We start from the raw sequence: 15,136 nt of genomic DNA on the forward strand, positions 1-15,136 counted from the left end.
AATGCATACAAATCAGAGCCATAATATGATGTTCTGCAGTAAAGCCTACTGGCAGTAAAAATCCCACAAGTCTTAGACAGCTATAAGGAACGTGAGCAGTTTAATTTTGAATGTTTGCTCAGTGGAGTCCATCGGCTCCAAGGGGTATCTGTGTCCTCCTCCTCACTCCATGTCCAGCTCCACATACATGTAAGAGGCACAGAAAAAGTGCTGTGTGGGGATCTATTAATTTTTTTAAAGGCTAGATTGATTTCCCTAATAATGCACTCTTTTTTTTTTTTCTTCTTCCTGTTATTTTTTTCATTCACATGAGAAACAACTGTTTACAATCAATATTTATGTTTTTTTTCAGACTCTAGTGATCCAGTTGGTTGAGTATTGTTGTGACTGAGCCCAGTTAAGGTTGGAACTTCACTTATGTAAGGTCTTGGAAGATGTGGCATTATATTCACAGGTAGACTTTTTAAAAACTCCATAGATGTGTCTGTCATCACCAAGAAACTTGTAATAATTGCAGTCAACTCATTGTGTCGATTCAGTTCTTACCTTTCAGTTTTTTTATTTTTAAATCTTGTTATTTATATATTAAACACAAATTAGTTTTAGATCCATGAAACTGAGCTGGAGAAATCCAGGAATCTATTATCTTTGCTGCATATCTCAACAAAAATACTTGATGCAATCTAGAGATTGCACTACTACTAAACAGTTGACTATTTACGAAGGCCTGTGCTGTATGTTTCAGGCTATTTCAATTTAGATGTAGATTGGAGAAAACTACCTTTACAGTCTCTTCTGACCTCTTAAAGGACAGAAACTAATTTTCTCTTTCTGAGCTTTATTTTTACAATACTTTTTTTCTTGTAATTGCAGGGTGTTATTTTTGCTAAATGGTACTTGTTCCATTTCAAAAGCATACCTTATCAGAACCTCTTTCACAGAAGTAAAAATCAATGTCATGCTTCCTTATGTTTATTATTATGCCATTGTCTACTTCAGTTGGTGCTCATGGAATACACTATAAACTGGTTTTACTGTGTTCTTGACAAGTGCTAGAGATGACAAAAAAAAAAAAATCGTTAGGAGCAGGTATAAGTTTTATAAATTTGAAGTTAATTATAATATATTTTGATGTAAAAGCCTAAATAAGTTTGAAGGACAGGAAGATGGCAAAGGTTGGTGAGTGGTTTGGGTTATGTTTTTTTAGCAGTTTGGACTATGAAGCATTGCACACTGGAGAAAAATGTATAGGGGACATGGAATGATTAAGCTGTATCACAACTTTGTTGAATGCTTACTATGAACAGTCATTTGTAGGCAGATGTAGAGCAAGGGAGATCTGGATGCTGATTATCCTCTGATGAGGAAGAGGTAAAAATCTGTGGAGAGTTGTTTAAGGCTGGTTGTGGTTTAATTTCAGTGGAAAATAAAATCAAAGCCTGTATATATTGTGCTTATTAAAAAAAAAAATATTGATATTGTCTTTATAGTAAGATGTTGTTCTGCCCGAATTACATTTTATGCAATCCTTGATTTCAGTGGATAGTGTAGTCTTACATTGCCCAGTGCAGTTGTTTGGCTGATACAAAAGACAGGTTCTTTTACACGTGGCTGCATTTGGTAATTGTGTGATATATCTTATGTAAATAGTTAAAAATTTGAGATGTCTTTTTGCCATAAAATTCTGATGAAAACCTCAGATACAAAGTTGGAAGCATCTGGATCCTAGGGTTTTTTGCTCAAGCCTGTTTTTATGGATTGTTCTTTGGGGCAAATAGCACAGTACAATTTTCAGTTAAGTATCTTCTCTTACTAAACTCTAGGCTTCTGACATGGTCAAAAGAGATTAGAAAATTGAGATTATATCTCAGTGACTCTGCAAAATATATAAAAAAAGAATTTCTCTACTGTCAATGCTATCAGCACTTGTTATCTTGACTAAGCTCACTGGAACTGTGCCAAATTGTGCCAATCACTTCTGCTTTGTAAAATGGTTTTTAGATGATATATTGACATGGACTTTGCCTTTAAAATGTTTTTTTTTTTGACACCTGGGTTGTAATTGAAATTGCATATTGTTTGAGGGCATTCAGGTAGATGGTATGAAACCATAATGAGAGGGATAATAGAGAGAAAGTAATGTGGAATGATTTTTAAAAAATTTATCTGAAACTTCACAAGATCATCACTTAGCAGAATAACATCTTAGAACACCTGTGTGTGGACAAAGATGGACCTTGGCATGTGATTTGATATTGATAATGACTATATAATTGATATGAGTTTATATTCTCATTGCATATATTCTGAAAGTTTTAAAATGCAAGCACTTATAATTAGGTATATAGTGAAAAATTGTTTTAAAACAGGGTAAATGATCTTATACTCAGTGCTATAGTATAAACTCCACAGTTTTCACTAGTTTAGATGCACAAATGTACATCTATACTGCGTAATGAGCTCAGCTTTTCACATGGGTTAGATAAACCTATATGGGTTTGAGAGGTTTTGTAATGGTATATGTGCATATAAGTAGAGAGGTTGAAAGCAGCATATTAATAAACATGTAATAGTGAGGTATTAGATAAACAAAAAGCTATATATTCACCTCATTCAGAATGGGTTTAAGTGCTTGCATGTTTGTTTTAGCTATATAAATTTCTGTCAAGATGAGGAAAATAAGCTCTAGATTTGGGAACTCTGAAGAGCTTAACACACAAAGTAAACTTTAGCTGTCTACCCTGTCCCTCACAGCCTAGTTCCTCCCCTCCTTTTTCACTGTGGGTTTTTACAACTGAACATGTTGTCTAAAGGTGTGCATAACAGGCAGTAATCTAGGTCAACATAATATCAACCAGTCTGGCAAAACAAGAGTGATAAGGGAAAAAAAAATCATTTTGTTGTTATCAAAAATACTACAGGAGAGATGAAGAGGCAGCTTGGTTTTGGGACAACTATCCATAAATTACTTTGCAGATGTGTCCGTAATTTAAGCAGCAGGAAGAACAACCACACAGTTGTAGATGCTCTGGGGAACGGATACCCAGAGCCTCGTAAATCATGGTAAGGATTAAAAGCAATGAACATTCATCTTCGTAACCTCATAAAGCAATATTGTAAAACCAAGGATTATAATTTACTGTGCATATAATCTTTGTTCAGGGAGAAAGGGTGTCCACTTTTTAAAAAGCTTCTCTCAGTTAACAGTGGCACCTACCTTTTGAGAAGTGACAAAAAAAATCTTAAAACTGATTTTAAAATAATTCCTGCTATTAAAGGAATTAACATTTCCTACAGAGTAAAGGAAAAAAAAAAAAATATATATATATATTGATTCTTGGTTGAACCCATTGTTTGTTTCTAAGTCTTGATCTATCTTCAATGACAAATTTATAAATATGTTTGATAACTTTGCTTAATAGACAAAACACAAAGAAGTCACTCACTTTTTCCATTGCTAAATGGTGGACTCCTGAACAACTCTTTGCCTTGATTGACTTCAGCTAATTGTTCAAGTATGGTAAATATTTGATTCCACTACTCTTTGTGATTAAAGCATAACCTCAGAATGAAAAACTACCATTTATTCAGTCTGCTAAATAAGCACTGTACAGTCTGAATTTATCTGTCAGCTTTTGAAATGTTGCCAGTATACCTGTAAATAAGTTCTAATGTATACACTTTTTTTTTTTTTTTTTTTTTTTTTTTTTTATGGTACACAACTCCAAATCCTAGACATTTCTGCTGAGGGAAGAAATACAGGAAAATGCCATTTAGCAGTACTGCATCAGTGACAATGATGATGATGATCAGCTTTTGATATGAACTAAAAAGAAAGAAAAAGGGTGTAAGGTTCTTGTAAGTTTGATCCAAACTAATAGAGAGGAACAGAAGAATCACATGGAAATTGAGTGGGGTTGTTTATGAAGCAACAGAGTTCAGAAGAAGGAGGAAAACAGCAAAATTTAAAATATGTACTTCCTGGAAGCAGATTTTGGTGAACTCAGATAATTGATAAAATCTTAAGCAATGTAAATCTAAGGAGTTAGAAGAATTGATAGTTCTTTGAATAAATGTTTTTAAGATTAAGGAGAAAGTGGTGAGGGGAAGAAAACCTGTCACTGGTATTTACTGATCAGTGTTTTCATTATTTTGTTCAGTATTTTTCTTTATCTGTGATTTGGTGGCATCAGTTAATACTATGGTAAAATAGTAGATATCATCTACCGGTTTGTGAGATTTCTCATGAAGTGTCACATAATACAGTCTAGACAAAATATAGATTATATGCAAAGGCAGTAGGAAAAAAAAGAAAACCACATGGAGAGCAGTTATCAATTCTGAACAATCCAAAATAATTTTTTTGAGTGCTCATTTTCATTAACTTGTTATAGCATAAGTAAATGATTACTAAATTAGTATATGATATTTGGCCAGTAGGCTTAAGAGACAAAGTGTAACATCATCTATTGGTACCTCCTCAGTTTCTTTTTTCATTTCGACCAAGTCATGCTATCATTATCCTTAGCACAACTCTATTTCTTAGGCTTCAGATTTTCTTCTAGTTGTCTTTATCAGCTGTCCTCTCAGCTACATATAATTGATATGTTTTGTGACCATTGCTACTTCTTGTTCCCTTTTAGAAGTTTGTAAGAAAGCCTTTGATAAACATGTAGTCTTTGGAGTTGTTGCTTTTATTCCCTTGATTTCAAATACTTATTTTGTCAGTTATTTCAAGGATCTGACATGTATTTAGGGAGGATTATATAAGTATGTATGCAGTATTAAGTTAATTTAGAAAATTATTTGCTCTCAAGTATGTATCATTATTATTATTCCAGAATATAGCTGCTTCAAGACCCTTGCTTTAATTCTGATCCTTCTGAAGTCTGCACTGGAACAGTCAGATTTGAATCATCTGGGTTTTAATGATGGAACTGGAAAGCAATATCTGAACACCATTCCCTTGGGACCCATGAGTAATAACTTTAAAGAAAGCAAGGCTATTTTGAAAGCAAGTGTACAAAGTTTTTTCAAAAAGTTATGAAAAACCTTAATTCGATTTTCTTAAGAAAAAAAAAACCAAACACCTCTAAAAATTGAATCCATTGCATAGATCAGCACTATAAACCTAATTAATCTGGTCTAGCTTCATAGTCTTCAATGATATTTTGATACAGTGCTACGATTAACTGGCTTCAACAGCTCAGAGTAGTAGACTTTTTGAAAATTATGAGATTTTGTATCTATTGGGTTTTACAAAAGCAAAAGTAGGTATGTATGACAAAATAGGTAGGCATGAAGACAGCTCTGAGACTTAGAATATAAATACCAACATTTTCTGTGGTAGTTAGTATGATCAGTTTAGTGGGAAATTTCTTTCCCCTTTTTTAATTGTTGTTTACTGATGTTATTTTTGGATGTTAATATGCTTGGTTGCATTAATGGTGTACTTCATTCTTATTTCTTTCATTGCTGTTCCTTTGTATTTTGACAAAATATTTTTAATGACATTGGGTGAATGAATGAATGAAAAGGCCATAGTCCTAAAAAGGACTGTGCTTCTGAAACAGCTCTTTTATGAGCTGGAAGACATTGCTCTTCTAGTTCTGTATTTACTGCTAAAAAATCAATCCACAAAATAGCTTAGTATTTGTTAACCAGCTTTTAAATTAATGTGTCTCTGAATAATAACGCTCTAATGTTGAAGCATGATGTTCAGGAGGGAGATGTCCTTCAAAATATGTTTCCCCCTATGTTCTTTAAGCATATAATTGTTGCTGTCATACAGAATACAACTATCATACAGCATCTTTAAGTGAAAGATAGAGTAGGCCCCATTGTGATTGTCATATTTCTGTCTTAAAATTTTAAATCTTTAAAATTTAAAAATAATGGAAGCTCTGTGTGTGCAGTTTGAGGCTTCTGGGTAATTCAAACCTTTGGATTGTCTACAGATGTGGACAGACATCCCATTATAATCTTTATATTCAGTCATTATTTACAAAGAGACTTTTCTAGAGAGGGTTTCCTGAGTACTGACAGAAGATCACTATCACAAGAATATTGGTTTGTCAGGTACTTCAGGCCAGACCATTTGACAGCTGCTTATAAACAATGCTGTAAAATTTTACAGGCCTTAGGCAAGAATTTCTGTCCTTTTCAAGTTAACCGTATCCTCTGATTATCTCATGAAGACTGTACTGGAAATACCTTCCTAGGCAGCTTTACTGTGGTGATATATATTCTAATTTGACTATTTTTCTTTATCTGTTTGTTTGGGGTTTTGGGGGGTTTTTTTTGTGGGTTTTTTTTTTTTTTTCTTACTTTGAATATGTGAAAGTTCATTTAATTTCTAATATTCCATTGGGATGTTTAATTACTCTAGAAATCTATCTGATGAAACAGAGGATACAGGGAGATAGAATTTGCTTGCTTATACATCTACCATGCCAGGCAAGAATGAGTTTGCTAAGAAACTAAATACTGCGCTTGGATACTAATTGTACATAGACTTTTTTCTTTCTATGATGTCATGTAAACTTGAAGATGATGTCTTTCCCATCATATTATTTTTCATAATATAGGTGTGAACATAGATGTGAAGTCCTCATAAAACACTTCATACTACATTCATGAATCCTGGAATGGATCACTGGTTAAGGGTCCATGATTCATGAAAACTATTAAAGCAAAACTGTGAACAAAACAGCTGGCTATTTAGTGAACTGGCAAAAACTGTTCTATATTTAGGAGTGTTAATTTGGCCTAATGTAAATGTCTTTTTATTATTTTTAATAAAGCCTTCTATATATTGTACTATGTATGATGGACTTAGAACATGCTATTTTAAGAAAGCAGGATGATCAGGTGATGTTTACAACTGCATAGCTAAGACTGAGATTTTTGTAATCTTCTTATGTACAGACACATGCACCTTTCAAAATTAGTTACTGACTTGAGATTCTTCAGGTTTTAGTGCCAGGTTGAGAAAATTTAAAGAGACATTAATTTTCTGAGCATTGGTCAGTTGTTATCCTTTTTAACAACCTGATTGAATAAATATTCAAGTTTCAAAGACTATACCTGATTGAAGTGCGACTTCCAAAAATAGAGTCTAAAACTAATCTAAGGTAATCAAGTTCTTAAGGAAACATCAAATTTGTTTCACATGGATGAAATGACAGAGTTAAATTAAACTAGATGTATGCAATATTTTTATTCACCTGAAACAAATAATAAAAAATGGAAAATTGTTGTAATGCCACAGAAGTGGCTGCTTAAATAATTTGCTTATAAGGGTTTGCAAGGAAACAGAATGTTCGGTAGCTGTTAAGATTCAGGAGTAAAGCTTAAGTTAAAAAAAAAAGAGGGTGATGGGGTTTTTGTTTGGGTTTTTTTTTTTTTTTAAACAATGACACATTGGATGCAAGTATTCATACTACTATTGAATATTTTGAAAAGTGCTGGTGTCTTTCAAGCCCAGTATGAATGAATAGATTGTAACAAAAACCCAGAATCTGTTGATCTAGGTAAAAGTAAGACTAGAAAATCAAAATCTCTGTAAGTGTCGGCTGTTTCAGAAAGTGGCTTATGGTACTGGAGAGTCATGGGCTGCTGTGCTTAGAAAAAATTTACACTGTTATCTTACCAGTAGAGCACCATGCCAAAACTAATTAGTTTTGATGAAAAAGACTTACTAGCATGGGGCAGCACTGGGCTGTCACAACAATTCACTTTCAACTTCTTACTGTTGTTATATGGTACTGTATTATGTGAGCATCTGCTTGCATCCCACTCACCACAGCAAGCATGCCTTCAGAAATAAGGGAGTGTGAAAGAACAGGGAGATTTACAAGATCAAAATATGAGATCTGTACAGTGATAAGAGCCAAAATATCAAGCTTGCTATCTTGAGAAGGTGTTCAAGGAGTTGGTGGAATTCACTTAGAGTAATTCTAATCTGCTTGCAACATGAAGCACTTACTTTACTCAGGGCTTGGTGTAGTCAAAATTAGTACAGGTCCTTCCCAGTCTTAATCCCGTATTTAGATTAATGCTATCAAGAGTAAAGTAGGAGTTCAGTGTACATTTCACACAATTTTTGCCTCTCTAAGGAGACTGTCATTAGTTAGAAGCTGTACTGATGCAGTTTTCTTCATCCTGGCTATTGAAATGTTGCCCTTGTTTGCCAGGTGGAAAAAGAATAATGACTGGTAATATTGCTTTGCTATTCTGGTTGCATATGCTCTGAACATGGAATTGATATGAAATCATGGAAGTCAAACAAGATCAGTTTAAGCATTTCATCCTACTCTTCTGTGCTCTCAGCTTGTAGGTTTAGAATCTATGTGTCCATGAAGGGCTGTAGAGACTTCTGTAATTTCTGTAACAACCCCTGTTTGGTTTACAAGGCTAATATGAATATCTCAGTATGCTTTTTTGGGGGGTATATGGGTGTATATAAAGCTGTTGAAAGGTGTTTCCAGATTTTTTCTTCTACAAACAATTTCTTGCCTAGGGAATATGTTTGGTAATGGATGCCAAGGCGGCACTTATTTATCTGATACAGAATCACTAATAGGCATATGGGAGTCTCTACAGTAGAGTTAGGTTCTACAAACCTCTATTTGCATTGATAAGCCTGGCACTGATCTTGCAGTGCTTAGTGGTATTACTCAAGTATGAGCTTTGGAAGGAATTGAGCTAAGGTTTTCAATTATAACACATTATATCTGTTTAAGAATTACTTAAGTATGTATTTCCAGGATAGGATACTGCAGAATTTGATATCATTACAGTCCACTGGATATGTACAACATGCAATAAAAATTTCAGTCAAACTTCATGGATGAAAAAGACATGAACAAAATGCTATAAAACAGTCAAGTGCTTATTGTACAAGATCACGAATGTCCGTCACCTCTAATATGAAGTACAGTCTATTAAAAAACCTTTTGCTATTATGGGGAAATGAAGCACATAGAGACTATAATAATTTAATACACTATACATGACTCATTCCTAAAATCAAGGAATTTTGATCAATGTTGATTAAAAATCAATGGCAAGAGTGTAGCATTTTTTACTTTTACTACAGCTGGGGGAAAGGTATTTTTCTGATGTAAATCTGAGCTTTAGCTGAAGTAAAAAACAAAATAAGGCATTTGAATATGAAAATCCAGCCAAAATGTGTTTGAGTTGCTTTAAACAATTTCAGATTTTTTTGAGAATAAAATATTTAATCATATAACGGAATGCTCAAAATATTTTTTTTTTTCATCAAGTATATTTTGCTTAAAGTAAAAAAACACAAAACAACCAGACTATGCAGAATTTAAGTAATTTTTATGAACAAGTTACTTGTAATTATTGTGTCTCTGGTTTTGGCTGCCCATCTTGGGATATGCTGTTACCCACATCTCAAAAAGATTGTTCCGTTAGATGCTGTTGAAAATAGGCCTATTTAATTTGTTTCACAATGACCGTGTCAAAACCCAGGCAATCTAAATTCACTAATGATGTAAAAGAAAACAAAAAATCCTTAGTTCCTTTCCTGTATCCATCATTCACGTGACCACACCAAAAATCTTGATATATCAAGACTGCTGTTGTAAAAGATACAGACAGAATCAATGTGATCTGTTCTAAAGCTGTAATATTAACACATAATGCTTCTAGTTTGCTGGTGAGTAACCTAATTTACAACATTTTGAGTTCTAAAAATTAGACATGAGAGCTAAAAAATAAATTGCATGCTAGAAATTCAATAAAGAAATTATGTTAAAGCTCTCTAGTCATATAGTCTTATGGATAGAGGAGAAACAGTAGGTGTCATGAATCCAGATTAGTTAAAGATGTTGGTACGATTTTGCATGGTATTTTAATCTGTGTTTGATCTAGATGGATCAACAAGGAGAAAGCACAAAGCTGTTTGCAGAACTGTTCTTCATAATGACAAAATGGCTTACATTCAGAGCGGAAGTGTGTGTCAAAGTTTTTGCTGCGGTCTTATATGTTACTTTATTCAATATTGTCATTAACCTGATGGATGATGAAATAGAAATATGTGTTGCTTAGCACTTTTTAAATTTGCCATCTACAAAACTACTCAGAATTAAGAGTGTTTAAAGGCTAGACTCAGCATTTAAAATTGAAAACTGGAGAAATTATCACCAAAATGTTTGGTGAAACTTAGACAAATCAAATATCCTTGTGTAGAAATCACCAAAGACAAAATACAGACTGAGGGACATCTGGTTAGGTAACTATTCAGGGGAGTGTGGGAGGGGAGAAGGGATTACAAACTGAAGATGACTCTGTAAAATCATGTCAGGATGGAGGGTGCAAAATCTGGAACGTAATTTGATGACTGAAGAAAAAAAATTTTGTACACATCTTCAGTAAATCCCCAAAAGACAATACGGGGAACTATAGTATGGACACTGCATGTTAGCTTCTGGGGGAATCATGAAACCCTCCTAAAGCTCACATCTGGGCCAATGAAGGAAAAGGTAGTGTTTGGGAACAGTCGGTATGGATTTATCAAGAATTCATGCCTGACCAGCTTGATTGCTTTCTGTGATAAAATGACTGGATTTGCAAACATGGAGAAAGAAACGGCTAGTTATTTATCTTGACTTTAACAAGGCTTTCAACACTATTAGTGTTGAACATTATACTCTGGATGGGTGTAAAACTAGGTAGCTAAAAAGCTGGTTGGATAGTTGGGACCAGAGACTATCGGTTAATGGATCTTGTGCTACTTGATGGTCTGTGACAAATGAAGTACCTCAGGGGTCTAACCTGTGGCCAGCAGAGGCAGCATCTGGGCTGTATTCATAGGGGCACAGACAGGAGATTGAGGGAAAAGGATTATGCCCCTTTTGTTCAGAACCTGTGAGACATTAAGATACTGCATCCACTTCTGGCTCTACAGTACAAGGATGACATCAACTAACTGTAGTGAGATTAGCAGAGGATCCCTAAGCTGGTCGGGAGCTGGAGCACTTCTCCTGTGAGGAGAGGCTGAGGGATCAGGGCTTGTTCAGCCTGGAGAAGAGACTGCTGCGGGAGGATGGAACAGCAGCATGCCCATACCAATAAGTGGGTTAGGAAAAAAATGGAGTCTCACTTACATGGGGGAGAATGAAAGGCAACAGGTGTAAACTGAAACCAGTAGGGTTCAGATTGGATATAAAAAAGCTTTTAACACTCAGGACAGTCAAGCTATGGGACATGTTTCTCAGGCTGTTTAGTCTCCATTCTTGGAGATACGCAAGACCAGACTAGATAAAGCCCTGAGCATGCTGGTCTGACCTCACAGCTTACTCTGCTCTGAGCTGAAGGTTGAACAGAAGATGTCCTGATGTCCCCCCAGCCTGAATTATTTTGTGATTGTATATATAGTTTGGGAGACAATTTTTCATCACTATTCAGTTTCTGTAATACTTTTGTAATGTTTTGGCCATTATACTTTGAGAAAAACATAAAGAGTTTCCCAAAACAGCAACATATCTGATTGGTTGATAAATAATCACATGACATGAGAGAACCTTTGAATAAATATGGCTTTAAAATCAAAAGAAGATGGAATAAATGAGAATTCTTCATTTGACATTATCAGCCCCTGAACAAAGGTAGAATAACCTATTGTCCAGATTCAGGACAAGTAGGGCAAGAATTAAGTGCTTTCTTACTTTATAGCAAGAAAGACTTGAATTACATTTCATTAAAAATCTTACAAAGGTAAAAATATCGCTGAAACAGACTGCATAGGAGAAGCATGAAGTCTTCATTATTAGAGACATTTAAGAACAGAGGCATCTGTCAGAAACACAGGGATTTATGAGAGTAGAAAAGAGAACATTTAAATATATTTCATACTGTGCATGCATAGACTACGCTAAAATGATTTAAAGCTTTCCTGACTTCAAGCCTCTATTGTTTGTAGTATAACTGGGAGGTAATTTTTAAAAAAAAAACCTTCAGACAGTGAGTGTGTCAGGATTTGCTCAAAGACTAACTTAGCTGTTGGTTTCACTACTTTTTTTCTGTAAGATTTATGTCAAATCATGTTAAAATGTAACAGTACATTTTTACAAACATCTTTGTAAAAAAACCACACAATTTTCTTTAAATTACAGCAGCCCAAATTCTAATGTTCCAGTGTATATCTTTAAATGGTTCTAATAAAACACTGATATGATGCCAGGTTTTTTTGCAGCTCATTCAAAGAGAGAAAAAAGCAAGCCATTACCATTGTTCAAAATTTGTTTATCTGAAATAACAACAACAGCTGTAGTTGTGAGAGTTCATTCTCTGATTTCTTACATAACAGCAAATTTTTCTTTTACCTGTGTGTGAAAGTGGCAATAGTCTACTCTAAAGCATATGTATTTACAGCCTGACGAACAGTCTCAGCATAAGGAACTTGGTCTCTTCTCTCCACCTGCTGCATCAAACATCCCTCCTGATGAAGCATGCTCCCTTGTCTTCTCTGCTGTGCTGCCAGGTACACTGGGAACAAGGTTGCTTGAGACAAAACCATAATTTTTTCATTGTGATTCATTTGTGCTTTAGGAAAAGTACAAGTTTAACATGAATTGTTCTTTCTCAAGACAACCTTGTGTTATACTGAGAATTTAATGCAGGAATTGGGTTTACTGCTTTGTGTAGACTGAGAACACAAATCATAACTGATCTAGAAATAGGTATTCCTGTTCATTTCACATGTTTCAGAATTATAACTGTTGTTTCCACCATGCAGTCAGGGTAGCACAGCATTCTCTGAAGTAGGTGCCTTTTGATTTTATTTTTTGCTGGAATGAAGCTAGAGAAATGTGATTTAGACTAGACTGCTAGTCAGCCTATATGGAGATGAGGCTGAAGGCTCTAATTCTTGCAAGATCAAGTGAAATTAATTATAAAGAGAATAATCTATCTACTGTATTGTCAAGGTTGGTAACTACAGATCAAACCTCAATTTTAATGCGAATGGTCCTTGCAGCAGACATGTCATCTTATATGTGTACTGAATCATGTGAACCAAGTAATTTTAGAGCAGGATAAGCAAAGGAAATAAATCGTATTTTATTACACTATGCCCTCTACACTGGTTTTTGTGTGTTATTTTGCTGCACAGTCCTCTTGTATCTTTTGCTTTCAGTCATACCTCACAGACCCCATTGTAAACAGATTAAAAGCAATAAAAACTCTTTTAATTGTAGACTATGTGAGTCATAGTGATATTTCACTCATTTCATCAAGTGACAAAGGGACAAGAGAAAAAAGCTAAAACACTACTTTAGTTTAATTTGGTTTAATCTTCTGTTGGTTGACTGTTATCAAGCGTAATGGATGTGTGCCTGGAATAAGATTTCTCAGACTGTTTATCTGTGAAAATACAGGTTTGTACTAAGAAAACACCTGAATATTTCCATGCTAATGGACAGCTGCCACTTGTCTTACATCTGTGCATTGTACTGCCTGTGGGGTGACTCCATGTTCTTATTGTCTGATGATGCTAGAAGAGAAATGTGTTTTGATTGACTTGCTTATTCTTCAAAGTGTTAATAATTGTATATGAAGCTGTGAATTATATGAGATCTTATTATCTTAGGTTTTGACCTAATTATTGACAGTATTACGTGAATACAGTCAGTAGGGAGAGCTTCACAGATCCTTTCTATTCTAATTGCCTGATCTAATTGCCATGAAGGACATCTTATTAGACCAAACAAGGGAATTTACATTTTTTGCTGGTCTCTTCTGTTCTCTTGTCCAGCATGTATTGTGGGATATTGAGTTTGTGCTACAAATCAGTTAGATGTTTTTATCACTCATTTGATTTAAGCAGCATTTTACACTATTAATAGTGGCGGTAGTGGCGCTTTAAATTTAACTGCATTTTATATTATTATATAAAATACTATATTATGATATATAAAATACTATATTATGATATTATGCAATTTGTGAACTTTGCAACAAAGGTAATTGATGCTGTGGTAACAAGTATGTTTCAGAAAATTGGGAAGATTAATGAGCCAGTAATGAGGCTAGTTTGGATTGATTCTGGTTGTAATCTTACCTACCAAAAACTTTGAAGTCTGCAGTTCATTTTGCTTCACATAGGTTCTGATATCAAGATCAGATGGGCTTGTTGACTTTGAGCTACACAAGTGGAGTAGAATGAATATTATGAGCTGAAGCTCACTTAGCTTCACCTGACATATGGTGATTTGCATAAACTCTCTATGCTGAACTGGGCACTTACTTTTGTAGTAAATGTTTCCATATATTTGCTGTTTTTTCATTACTTAGGGTATGTTGTTTCTTTCTGAATGCTGAAATACCTGTGTCATGCTGAGCAAAGTGTGTACTTGAAAGCTGCTGCAGATCTTTGAGAGAAGGAAAGAATAATCTTCAGTGAGGTTTGGGGGTATTGCTGGCAAGAAGATTTCTCTGATACTTGCCCTTCTACCTCTCATTTCAAATTGAAAGCTCAAACGGACTGACCCAAGAGCTTTTTATTCCTTACTTAAAAAAAAAAAATAAAATAGAAGAAACACAGAAAAGGAATATCTAAACTCTCTAATAGCTTAGGTGGAAATACCTTGTACAAAATGTCAACTTAGAATTCGTGTCTTGAATTAGGGAGAGGAGTAAAATGTTGTTTAGGTTCAGAAGTCTTATAAAATTTCAGGATTGCAGATCAGACTGGGAGGGGAAATCTTGAGTAAATGAAAATTATCACAGTAGTAAATTCACCTTTTTGGAGTCTGTATTGAGTCATTATGTTCTTCCACAGTGCCATGATCTTTCAGGGACACTCATACAATAATGTAATGACTGATTATGAAATGAATGAAAGATGATAAAACTGGAAAGCAGCATGTAGAAGCTATGTGCTACAATAATGTTCAAGTATCCCCACACTTCCTTAGCTGAAAACAAGGAATGAACTAGTGAGACACTAAGTACAAGTAACAAGACATAAAGAACTTTTCTGCCACAGTCATTTTCTATGAGGTATGAAAGAGCTTTGTGACTGAAGCAAGGAGTAGTCTAGAAAAGGTAAATATTGAATTATGTGAAAGTGCTAACACTCTGATAAGAAAGTTCTATACAGAAA

At 34.5% G+C, this 15,136-nt stretch overlaps 1 protein-coding gene across 1 annotated transcript in view; it reads left to right on the forward strand.

Moving 5' to 3' along the window:
- Positions 1–413: 413 nt before the first annotated feature.
- Positions 414–15,136, forward strand: part of CDH12 (cadherin 12) — a 393,880-nt gene continuing 379,157 nt past the window's right edge. The window contains exon 1 of the mRNA XM_026843110.1: positions 414–454. The gene's annotated coding sequence lies outside the window, so the exon portion shown is untranslated. The remainder of the gene's footprint in view (positions 455–15,136) is intronic.

Source organism: Athene cunicularia (assembly GCF_003259725.1).
Source record: "Athene cunicularia isolate RWA chromosome 2 unlocalized genomic scaffold, athCun1 chr2_part1, whole genome shotgun sequence".
NCBI classification, from domain to species: domain Eukaryota; kingdom Metazoa; phylum Chordata; class Aves; order Strigiformes; family Strigidae; genus Athene; species Athene cunicularia.